Consider the following 13,543-nt stretch of genomic DNA (forward strand, 5'->3'; position numbering starts at 1 on the left):
GAATTTGTTTACGGGTTACACAACTTTAAGGGGGGGCGATATCTTTGTCGCCTTCAAAACAGTTGAAAAGTTCATATTACGTATTGATTAAATATTGCTTTTTGATGAGCTTGAAAAATTTTGTAACAATTATCCAAAGTCGAGAAAAGTTTGTCGACAATTTGTTGGTTTTAAACGAGTTTGTACGAATATCGTTAACATCAATCCCCATTGACGTCAAATGAAGATTGTTACCCAAAAAACGTACCGTGGAAACTATTGTCAATAATTGATAATATGTGCCAATATCCTAAGGTATGAAAAGACAAATACTTTGAGAGGAAGTTTAGAGACGTAAGCGCTTTTTTCCAAATATATATGGCGTTTACTCACAACGGTACGAAAATGTCAACTGATGTTACTGATTTACGATGCCACAGGGAAGAGAGTTTTTTCGTACAGTACTTGACAATTGACGAAGCATGTTTCCATCGACTATACGCTGAGTGGCAAGCACTTATTGAAAACTGTGGAAAGCGGCCGAAACGCCAACAGCCGGTCTATCAGGCTATGGACCTATATTTTGAGATGCTCAATTTATTCTGTGTATCGCATGCTTTAAAAGGGGAAGAACGGTTATTGTCAATTATTATATTGCTTTTCAGGAAATACTAACGACCGTAAACTTCGGAAGAAATGTACGGTTAGTAGCTATGTCGCAAGCCGATGGCTACAATAAAAAAAATAGCATGAAGTGAAGCTCGATTTGTTACCGCACCACACGATGTGATCCCCAGCTGCCATTAGTTGCTTATAAATTTCAAAAGGAAAAAAATTTGGCCCAAACGATGCTTTTATAAAAGCAAGCTTGTCCATATCACTTTTGGCAGAGGCTGAATAATGATAATGACTGAATAATTGGTGTATAAAGAAGATATTGATAAGCAAAAAATTTGGCATAAAAATGTTTCTCCCTTTCTTGGTTCCGGGATATATATTCAGTTTTAATAAATGCAAAGCTAAAGGAATGTATGTAAAAAGTAAGTACCTTTTCTAGCACAAGTAACTTTCTAATATTTTTATGCGTTCAGCGGTATTAAGACTGCTAGCCAGGCCGACTGCAAGTACTTATTGCATGTTTTTAACAGTCGGTTTTCTGAAATCGAACAAGTATTACCAAGCTTTGTGGATGAGAAAAAAATGCTTAGAAGGTAAAGCAAAAGTTGAAAACGTTATGTCTGTTCACTAAAACTATTCCAGAGGAAGAAGTTTCATCAATTTTCCTTAACTAATATATTCAATTCTTTGTGGAAGAGCTTTTCACAAGTTCGCGGATCTGAATGCTATAGCATTTATTTTCATTGTAATGCAAAGTGCACAATGACATGAACGCTATGACATTCAAATTTTAAAGCCGATTTGTTTTCATTTAGTTTTATATAATCCTAGGGTTTTCTACTTACTGTACTTGGCGAAATATTGACTAACTGACTCTTTAGGCTTTTCCATATCATTTTATTTTATCTCTGTGAGAGCAGATTGCCTCATTGTCCCTTTCTCTGATGTTTTGTCTCATATGAATGCTATAGCACTCGTCATCCGAGATGAAAAATTTCGCCTGTATTCCGGTGAATGCTGAATATGATCTGCGAACTACCCTTAGAAAACCAATCAGATTTCCGATATCACAACTAACTTCAAAATAAATTGACCGTCATTTTTTGCATCTTATTGAAGTATTTGTTCTCCGCGCACGTGTTTAGTATCAAACCATAAATTAGATGCCTAATAAACACAATAGGACAAAGTTCATTACGCTTAATCGATTTGAGTCGAGTACGGCGTCGAATAACTCAGTACACAATTTAATTTAGGTTTATGAACCTTTCCTAATTTGTATACACATCAGGCTCGGCGGATTAAGGTTTCAATTTCGAGAATTCGTTCTGTTAGTTAGGTCAACCGTTTTCCTAACTCAACCCATACCTATATATGTATCTAATATCCACAAGGGCTTGAGATAGATCCACCTTTTTAGGTCTGTCTGCTTATCTTATATCTGCTTATGATTCTTGTGTTCCACTAAAAGCTAACAATTTTTAAGACATTTTGATCAAACTCGATACACCATCGCATTTTCGACCGACGAATCCTATCTATATACAATAGAAGACTCCTGGCATAACGTCTTATTCTGCTGTCGTTACGTTTAAAAAACAAACAAAAGTTTTAATAATCCTGTGCAATTTTTGTACAACAAGGGGATATTTACGGCATGCAAAACCTCCATAGCTTTATATGCCTATCATTAAAAAAATTTATATGACATTTTTATTTAGTAGATAATTTTTCAATATTTAAATTTAAATACAAATTTTCCTAGAACTAAACACGCATATGAACTCGTGCGTTATGGCTGGAGAAGACTTTTTTTAAAAAAATACAATAAGTTTTTGCAAACAATATTTACATATAAACTTTCATTGTTGTAAATAACGCTGTAATGATCGCAAACTCCGCCAACACGCATTGCAAGCATATTCATGAATATAAATTTCACCTTTTTTTTATATAAGCAAACTTAATGGCTGCACCTTCTATTTTCATCATAACAGGCTGGAGGTATGCTAGTTTGATACCGCCGTTTGTAACACTACAGTACACCTTCGACTCCTCCTTGCCATAATTGTGCAGACATTCTCGTGTCTGTTCGTCTGCAAGTTCCCCCGCGTGGATGCTCTCTATTCCCGAAGCGCTTACAAGAGCAAAGACTAAAAGAAGAAATTTAATATAAACATTCTCAGACTATGATCACGGGAGAAGAATACGTGATTTATGACCTGCAATAATCAAAGAGTCTTGCGTTTCAAAGAAAAATACGAACGAATTAATATACGAACGCTTACAAGGACCATTAAGAAAAATTGGCGCAATTGACCTGTAAAAATGTCCTAGTGGTCTATTGCTAGGCTGTAGTGGAAATTTGCTACAATCAGCAAAAATAAAAGTATACGAATAAAGCGACAGATCTACATTCAGCAAATCATTAAGTTAACGTGAAGGATATAAAAAATTCGCCCTAAAGCAAATGCAAAACTTGGTGAACCTTTTTTTATTTGTTCCTTTAAGCAGAAAATATGGAATTTTTTAAACTTTATTTTACTTTCACACTAAAAACAAAAATTAAGCGAAAATAAGCCACGTGTTTTACAACAAATCGCAAATCTGATATACTTTATGGAGAAAAAACGAAAGAAATCGACCAAAAACACCGCAAAATTCTCAACAGAAAAATTTCATATAATTTTAACTACGTGCCTGAAAATTAACCTAAAAAATTATCATCGCAAGAGCAAGAGGAAGAATCAAGCAGAAGAGTATCCTCTGTGGGCGTTTTTATATATATATTTTTTTAATATACATATCACTACCGTTATTATTCTTAGTCCAACATTTCCGCTACCGTTTGGTGTTTGGCGTTAAAGGAAGCAGAAAACAACAAAAAAAGGCAAGCATTACGTGTTAAAATTACCTAAACGCAAATATACATTGTCATGCGCTATTTCGGCTCTACAGCAAAGAGATAATTGAAATATGCAAACTTACAAATTATTATTACTTTTTTTTTTTTTCGTTTTCACTTTAAATATTTGCATTGTGCTTGGATGCATGTACATGCGTTCCTCCATTGAATTTTTTCCTGTTTCTATTTATTTTAGCAGTCACGCTCAACGGAACTGCAATCAGGAGTACACGTCTTATATAGATCCCCTCTTTACATCTTCCTCAACCTATATATACACATAAATGTATATACACATAAATATATACATATATATATATTTATATTTTCGGTTGATTTATTCCTATCTACGCACTGTGGAAGTAGATGCAAAAATTTTGTTTTAGAACTTACATAAACGTGGATAAACAAAGTTCTTCACAAAAAACATAATCTTCATTTTAACTTATCTGAATATAAGTGAATGTAAGCATTTCGCAAAGGGGCCTCGTTTAACGTTACCTCTATTGAGGTTATATCTTGGTGTTTGTTCTAAATAAGTTAAAGAATCTTTTATTTAATCGTAAAACAGTAAGGACTTCAACAAGCGTAAGGTAATTTTGCAAACTTTTTATCAAAAATTTGCATTCAGTCGCGACATATTCACTTACGCTAGTGTTAATCTACAAACGTTATGATGGTCCCACTAAGCGAACAAGTTAACTTCCCATTGAAAACTTGGCACGGCAAGTTCAGGATAATCGCAACCGGTCAATCGCTTACCATCCTCGGAAAAAGCATAACTGCAAGATCTGCTTCGTAAATTAAATTTTTGTATTTTTTGACAAAAATTAATTGCGGTCGCGGTATATGCTGCCTAAACTAGCACCAACTTTTTTATTATGGTCTCGATAAGCGAATCATGTGCCGATAAGGCATAGAAATGAGAAAAGTGTAGGAAGTATTGCAGCCATACATGCCAGTTGATTAGTGCCGATAGGAACATACCGATTATGCACCGATGCTCTTAAATCTACGAAAGGAGCTTTTCGACACATTTGACGTAAAGACGGCTAAGACCGTTTTGATTCAGCAACCGAAGTCTAATAATTATTCTCCGCGGCGTAGATTGGCTGTGCAAGTACTTAGTCGTATCGAAAACAACAACGATCTTCATCTAAGTGTCTTTTCAACTTGGCTGAATACCTTCTAACGAAAACAAAAACTAAAACAATAACTTAATTTGCTTGAAGAGAATAAGCCAAAGCTTTCGATGAAACGTAATTGTGCCTACCGAAAAGCAATATCTTTCACGCAATTTAGGCGCCGGTTGTGCCATTGAGCAGCTTTACCGATTTAAATGGATAAAATGAAGCTGCAGTAGTCACTGGAGACCGCTTTCTCACTGTTCCTAATGGAGACTTTTAGAGCAAAGCTGGCAAACGTTATATATTCCATACGTCGTGTCAACGAAATTGTCCGACATGTAGGGAAGAGCATCTCACGCGTTCTTCGTAAACTTTTAAACGCTGTTATTATTATGATTTGTTTTTACCCCACATTGTTTTATGCTTTCTTTTTTTCTATTGTACGCATGATTGAGCGTTTGTAGTTTGTAGGAATTTAATATGCAAAGTAAATAAATTCTGATTGTTAGGGTTTAAAGAAGAAACTACGACTTGAGACGAACTTTCCTTTATTTACTGTTATACATCTATCTTAGATTCAATTTAATCTCTTTAGTAACCAAGAATGTAGGAACATGAAAAAATAAAAAATTACTTAATTTTCTCTACTCTCAGTGGAAGCTACGTTTTATTGGAGATACGTTTGTTTTGATACAGTTTTCAAATGTTGAACGATTTTTGAAGGCGAAACGGGAGAATGCTTCCTGATCTTTTTCAAAACATGTTCCAATGTATTTCGTAAATATTTTTTTTTTTTTTATTTTCTATTTCGCAGTACCCGTGAAAATCCTCGCTGACTTTTAATGAGAATTTCCTCAATCAATTTTGAGCAATTTGATATATAGGGTTATCAATAACGTCTTGTTTTAAACCGACTCCAGCAAAGCTGCTTGAACTCACAATCGCGTATATTAATTATTAATTAATTATTATTAATAAGTACACTACTTTAGGTGTACATTATGTTATTCAAAGCATCCTTCTCAATATTACGTAAAGAAAGACGAAGTTAATATACCTTCAGATGGCAAGTACAAAAGAGAAAACTATCTAAAAAAATTCACTTGAAAATTCATGAAACCAAACTAGTTTCAAACAAATAAAAACGGCGTTGCCTGGCAAGGCCGATCGCCCAATACGCTACTCTGTTTCGCCTAATACAATACTTTATTCATTTTCGTTCTAAAATACGACAAATTACATCCCTTCAGCGTATGTAGGCTTTTTTAAGAGCCCTTGCAAAGGAAAGTTCCCTAGTGTTAATTGCCATTCGTGCAACTCATCTAAAATTAAGACTTTTTTTACCGTGGAAAGGCTTACCGGTCAAAAGGCTTTTTTGTAAGAAGTAGCCCCGAATATGTACAAACACACTACAGTATATTGTGGATCAATTTTCACCATAAATCTTTAAACATTCGTTCGTGTTCTCATCATACAAAGACTTATTTTCTATAAGAACGTTCATGTGAGAGGAGTCAACAAAATGATTTCGTTCGATGCAAATCTTTCGTATTTATTTTTTAAGCAGGAATGCTCTTTTCCATATATTTTCGTCGAAAAAATTGAATATTGCAAATTTTCAAAAAAGGAAATATATGAGGAATAGTCGTAAAAATGGTCCGGTTCATTCCGATCAATATACCGAATTTTTGTTTAAATATCACGAAAATTGCTACCTCCAGCTTGAAAAAAAATTAATGTAAAGATAGCGGACGGACAAATATACGAACGCACGGACAAAATTGGTTCCGCAAATGACTCTGAACAGACCGATGCAACAAAAGAATGGTCTGTTACATACACCCATACATACATAATATACTATTCGCCTAACTGGTATAGGATAGGAAGAGAAAAAATTCAATACATTTTAGTTAAAAGCTTGAATGTGGTAAAGGGTGTACGAACGAACTGAATGCGAAACTAGAGCCTTTGCTTACAATATGAGCTGAGTAGAAAAAAAGGCATTTCACTTTTAACATATTAATAAGCACAGCTAGCACTTTTACTTTGCTTTGAACTGCTTTTAGGGAACAAGACTTGAAATTTCTTGAATTATAGGTGACCGACGCACGAATTGACGTTCAATTCTTCACTCACATTGTAGATAACACCATGAAACGAAATATACCCATTTTGTCATTTTATTCGCGCTAGACAACCCATTGGAATTTGCGCCGTCTGTAGCTTTGTTTTTTTCCAACAACTTGGCGTGCGTTTGTCTCCTCACCAATCACGCTATTCATTCCTGCCAGCTTATCTATTTGCTTCGCCGTTTGCTTTGTCCGTCTGTTTATGCATCTATCTGTTTGTTCGTCAGGCTGTTTGTCGGCAAGTCCGTTTGTCCGTCTGCCTGATGGATCTAATTTAATGATTTAATCTAAATAAAAAACTTAGGATTTTAAAGTAAATTTTAGGTATAAACATAGATTAAAAAAAAAAAAATTTTATTCATATTATTCATCATTTTCCCACCTTCTTTTCTATTCACTCTCTTTAAATAAACCTTAGCAGGCCGTCACTCAATGTTCATTCAATTAATTTTGCTTGCGGTCAAAATTAGTGTTTTAAAATTTAATAACGCATTGTTTGGTATGTAATCAATTACTTAAAATGACTTTTGTACGTTTATGTTTAATTAATGAGCAGAATTAACAAACGCATATTTATGTCTTAAGGCTGATATACTATTGTTATTTAAATGTGATTTTTACTTTATGGTAAAAATCAAAAAGTCAAGCAAGCAAAGCACATACATCTAAGAACAAATACAGGATAAGCAACCTACGTTGTGTATTTGTATATAAAAGTTTTATGACAGTTTGTCTCAAGCCCTAGACCAATTTCGCAAAATCTGTTTGCCAAATTTCATGCTTTTTTCGCTTAAGTTTAGCGGCTCCGATGCATATATATATCGCACATCATCCTATATTTGACTGATGGTCCTGAGCTAGGAATGTATGCCCTAAATGACATAAGAACAACGGCCATGGATCAACTGATTTAAGCTCTTACTGCTACATAGCTCGAGTGACAAGCTTCAGACATTCTCTTCCTTAGGCGGAGATACGGCATTCACCTCAGTATATTATACACTCTATATAGAAGCCAAATTTCGTATCCATAGATCCAAGTAACAGAAATTAATTGAAACGCATTAAAACTTTCTTGAAATCCTTGCTTTTGTCCAGTTTCGAAGCTGTTACTATCATCTCGACAGTTGATTTAACAACCATTTTAAACTTCGTCTGTGCAAGTTAAACGAGCACTTGTAAGTCTCAACTTTCTAACCCAATTTTAGCACCCGAAGCGCTCTATGATTCAGATAATGGGAAAGAATGAAACAGTGTCGTAACTGGTTGATTCAGAAAAAGAAGTTCTTTATAAAACATGACTAAGGCGTTCATTCCTCCCGAAATTGTGCCCAAGCTACGGAAATGATTTAGTTGGGGTAAAATGCGATAAGCTATATCGATGAAGCAGTTAGCAAGCTATTTGGATGAGAGTGCAATACAGTACGTACATGACACAGTTAGGATGTGCAGCAAATACTAGTCTTTAGTCTGGGGACACTGCTATATCTGAACAATATCAAGCTCACCTAATCAAGTTAAGTGCGGCGCTATAGAAATACAGACCAATTACGGGCAAAGGAAATCGAAAAGGAAGCGAAGGATTGCGTTATGACAACGCAGATTGGCACGCAGCAAAACCAACATTCAGCCTTACCTTGAAGTCTGCAACTTGGAGTAAAAACTTCCCCCGATTGTGGATTACTCTCCAATTCTGGCCTCCTTCTTATTACGATATGTAATCACATTGACCAAATCGGCGGTTCGCAGATGTTGCACATACGAGAAAATGGCTATTGCGCCTTCTGCCTCAGAGACATCCGTAAGCTATCCGAGAGAGACCAAAGGAGTAAAGATAGTGATGGTCAATATTTCGATTGCTAAGCATGATAAACATGAATTTTATATAAAAATACATTGTATTTACATTTACATGTACATTTTCTAATGTTACCGACAAGACGATTAAATTAATATAATTTTTTCACATATATATATGTCACCGTTTAAGTTGAGTACATTATAATTAAATTTATTTTAAATAAGTACGAAATGAACGTAAGCAATAAAGGGTTAGCAGTTCTGTTAGATAAAAACAAAAAATATTAATAAATAAGGCGTTAACATAAAATTTTATAAAATTAGTTTATATCCGATAAATTGCGTGTGTAATGCCCTCTTGGGAAACAAACAATTTTCAATAATAATTCGGTCATCCATGAAATTCGTTAATGATAGGTTAGTTAGGTAAAATTTCCTTTAATTTCATTAAATTTAATTTAATAGAAATTTCAAAATAAGAATTTATATTGCCTTGCCCATAAACACGCACACACGCACCCGTGTATGGTTAGAAAAATACCGTAATTAAATTAATAACATAAACATCTAGCTAACCGCACAGACACAAGCAAACAATGCATATTAGGCATGCTTAACTATACATATACGTTTATTTATATACGCATATATGAGCATGTATGCATATATGGATTTAGGTGCACTTGATACTAATTACACGCATCATAATTACAGATACAACTATAGCTTAAATGGACGAATCTATCTAAACGCGCGTATATACAGTACACGTCCGTTCTGTCCTTGCAAACAAGCATACAAATGGCGTATACACGCATGCACCTATTCATGCATGCATATATACATATGTGTATACACTTTAGAGTATTGTTATGCATTTGATTGCACTCAAACGTACAACATTTAGCAGCGTTTATCGGAGTTAACAACCGATTTGTACAACAAAAGACATATGTATTTATACAGCAATCTATCTTCAAAGAGACACACACACAGCCAGAGAGAGAAAGAGAAGATAAGCAAGCTATAGCTAACTAACCAACCAACTAAACGAAGCGAAACTATCGTTGTTGAATACTTCGTTGCTTATAATTAAAGTGGAGAAAAAGCGGGAATAACTGAAACCATATACTTGCATACCTATGTGTTCATATATTAATATATATACAGACATACACATCATACATTCTCTAATAGTACATACACACTGGCAGATGTATTGCATGTAGCTAATCAGTAAAACACACGAAAATTATTATACAAATATTTGTAAGCATTATTATGCATAAATATATGCACAAATCTATTCGTGTTTGCGTATATGTAAAGGTACGATGCATGGTAATAGGCACCTAGGCTGTAAGGTGCGATTAAAATGCTTTAGTTGCATTAAATTAAATTAAAATAACAATTTCAATAGATACAACAATTTTAAAATATAATAATTTATATATAAATTGATATGTATTAGTTAGTGTGTATGTAAAACAATTTAAAATAATAAGAAAAAATGTATTCAATAAAGTTTTTATTAACACTCTCTCTCTCTCTCTCTCTCTCTCTCGCTATGTCTGTCTTGTTTAATTCAATTTAGTGGAATATTGGCAACAATGGCTATCTAAAACCCCCTAAAAATTAATATTTTAAGCATTGCGAATAGAAAACATTACTTCGCTGTGTAGAGAGAGGAAGAAGTCTGCCATAATTTACCCTAAAATTTAATCGGATAAAAAGAGCTTGATTCAGATAACATCTCCTCTGCATGATAACAACCTTTTCTCGTAATATATTCCAAAGCAAATCCTGTTAAATAAAGAAAGGCTTATATCGTTGAAGCTTTGCGTCGCAGTTAATAAACTGCCTTGTCATTTTTATACCTACCATCGAAGAATAGGTGTGCGATATTTGTTTTGTCAAAACCTCTGCAACATACTGAAGGAGGTTTCACAATACACAAAGGTCGAAAGACACGCCTACAGTGCAACATAAACTGAGAAAACTTTTGCTTTCAGAATATTTCGCTCATAGACACCCTACAAGAATTTGGACGTATATTTTACAAAAATGCGAAATATTAGCCCCGCCCATCCAAGTAAACATAGAATATTGAAATCTAATTTATTTTTTATCTTTTCAATCAAAGCCAAATATAATTTTCTCACTTGTCATGTGTTGGTTCGAAGGAATGGATATCGGAGTGTTCCCTCATATAGGTTATTGAGTTTTTTTTCGCTTTTTATCCTGCTCTATTTGAGGTAGTAAGCTGGTTATTAAATTTGTGCAGTGCGATCGTGTTCAAAATCCCGAATGCCTTAAGATGACATCAAGGTTTATTACATCAATTGACTTGCAATCATTCTCACAACCGATTTAAGTCTGCCTGTCGGTCTGTCTGTCCAATCAATGTTTGTCCACGTATTTATCAGTATATATTTATGCGCTGACACGTGGACAAGATGACACCTGATCTCTGAAATTGGAATGGATTAGTACATAGGTGAAATTTTCTTTTAGAAAACGTGTTGTATAAAAAACTATGTTATTTTTAATGCTGCTCGATAAAAAAAGCAATTTTAAGCATACTCAATATATATGGAAAATCCGTATGAGATGTAACAGGAGATTTTTTGTTCCCCCTCAGCTCCCAAGCGGTCGTAATTTTACCTGGTGTAATTGTTAGCATATTGCAAGGAAAATTAATTCCGGATTATTTTATTTGTCACATAACTTTAACATGACGCGGTCGGACTCCATTTGACTATATTTCCTCTCGTATCACGGAAATTCTCAATTTTTTTTAAATTTTTGCTATGTTATAGCATGGCAAACGAAGCGGCGAAGAGTGTATAAGTCCTCGGTGCTTTAATTTGTTTTAACCACCAGCTCTCCATGCTATCCTTAGCTTAACTGTTATTTCAAAGCTAAAAACTGATCTTATTATATTAAGATATTTTATAGCTTTTTTTTATAACTTTTTTAATATTTTCGAAATTCGAGAAACTTTGTACTCTATAGTAATTTGACGTAAATATGTTTAAATGTTAATAGGATGTGGTTAATAACACTCCTTTAGCAGATAATTAGTTGCTGATTGTTCTTCCCTCCCGGCATTTATTTTACTACATGTTATATTATTTATATTTTTGTATAAATACATCGTTTTAGGAAAAACAATAATATAACAATAACAAGCAATTAAAAATATTATAGTACGCCACGGTCCAATATTAAGCACTCTACATGATTCTAGTAACGATTTTTCAAAATGTGTTGTTACTTTGGAAATATTCGAAATAGTGATCTGTCTGCCCTTAAGTTCTCTGTGTGCTGCGTTCATCCGCAAGAGCTTCAGATTCTCTTATACCACAAGTGCGGTAGGATGTAACAGGTTCAGCCTAAAATGAAATTTCTCTAACTAAATCATTTGGAGAACTAATGATATTTTATTTTAATACTACGTTATTAAACGTGTGTATTTGCTTTTCCAGAAAATTTCTATATTTGAAACAATTAAAAACTACTGTAAAAGTTGTTATAGATAGGAGAGATAAGAGTTTCAAAACACATTAACTCAGAATAAACTTTTAAAACATATTAACTTGTAAAGCTGGGAGAAGCATACAAAAATATATAATAAATAACTTGCGACAAACAGTATAGAGAAGGAAAGTCTTTTGAAAATAAATTTAGCAGAAAGAATTAATTTATATTTGAATATCGCAGAGATAGGGAAAGTAAGCATAACTAGACAATCAAATATGCATGAGCGAAACAATTGTTGACTATCAATAGATAGATAGATAGAGAGAGAGAGAGAGAGAGTGAGAGAAGGGGTCGAGGAATGTGCCCGAAATGCAAAACAAAATGTATACAAATTTTTAGGGTTTTGCGTAAATCGTACCAATAAATTAAGTAAAATATATTTATTAATTTTAAAGCAAACAACATTGCATAATTTTCATAAGTGAGCAGGCAGCACAATTCACAACTGGCAAAGACTATACAGTCACATGGTAGGAAAACAACAACATGACATCTGAAAATCCCCTCTAGTCAAAAGCAAAACAACGGATATCACACTCGATGTATATACAAACCTTTATCACAATAACAATAATAACAACAACGCTAGACAATGAACGGATTACGTTATAGATTCCCAAACGTGAAAATCGTGAAGCTCCTAAACTTCACCAAGATCATCTGAGCAGCTTGATAGCTCTTATCAAGGTTATGGCATACTAGAATTTTTTCTCTTACTTACGTAATCAAATCTCTAATTTATTTCGAAATCGCAAGCTCCAAGAACTTAGCATTCAAATCACCCAAAGATTTATAATAAACGTTTAGCTGTAAAATCAGTTACAACCACAAACTGAACAGTACTTTACATACACATTAATTGCCAGCGATACTGTCATTTTAAGAAATTTTAAGAAAATGGAGCATGTACTGCAAGCCAATTATATCATTAGTACCTACCGGCTGAGACAAGCTTGTGACAAGTTTGAGCACAAGACGCATCAAAACTACTCTGATTTCGCGTTACAGCTAAGAGGTGAATGTTTCGCATTTACCCAAAAGACCCAAACCCGAACGCCGATGTGTTAAACTATGTCTTCACGCGCTCAGGACGCTAGCTGTCAGTTAAAACGTAAGTTTAATCCCCCGGATACTATGGCGATATAGCGATACAGCTAAATCCTAGCTGTAGCCTGTATTTCAATATGTATGCGTCTCCCTTCTGCAAACGATTTCTGAAACGAACATTTCCTTTTTGTGAGTTTCCATTATTCTTGATTAACTTCACGTAAGTTTTCTTCCTCCTGTTGAATTGCAATTCTAAGAGCCGTTTTTCTTTCTCCAGCATGGATAGTTTGGCTATCTAAAGGTGAACGGGAATTTTATTACGCTAATTGCCAACAGGTAACTACGACTATGACGAACTTAAGATGAGTTTTTAAGAGATACGTTGTGTGTGA

Source organism: Glossina fuscipes, unplaced genomic scaffold, assembly GCF_014805625.2.
Source record: "Glossina fuscipes isolate IAEA_lab_2018 unplaced genomic scaffold, Yale_Gfus_2 121, whole genome shotgun sequence".
Taxonomy (NCBI): domain Eukaryota; kingdom Metazoa; phylum Arthropoda; class Insecta; order Diptera; family Glossinidae; genus Glossina; species Glossina fuscipes.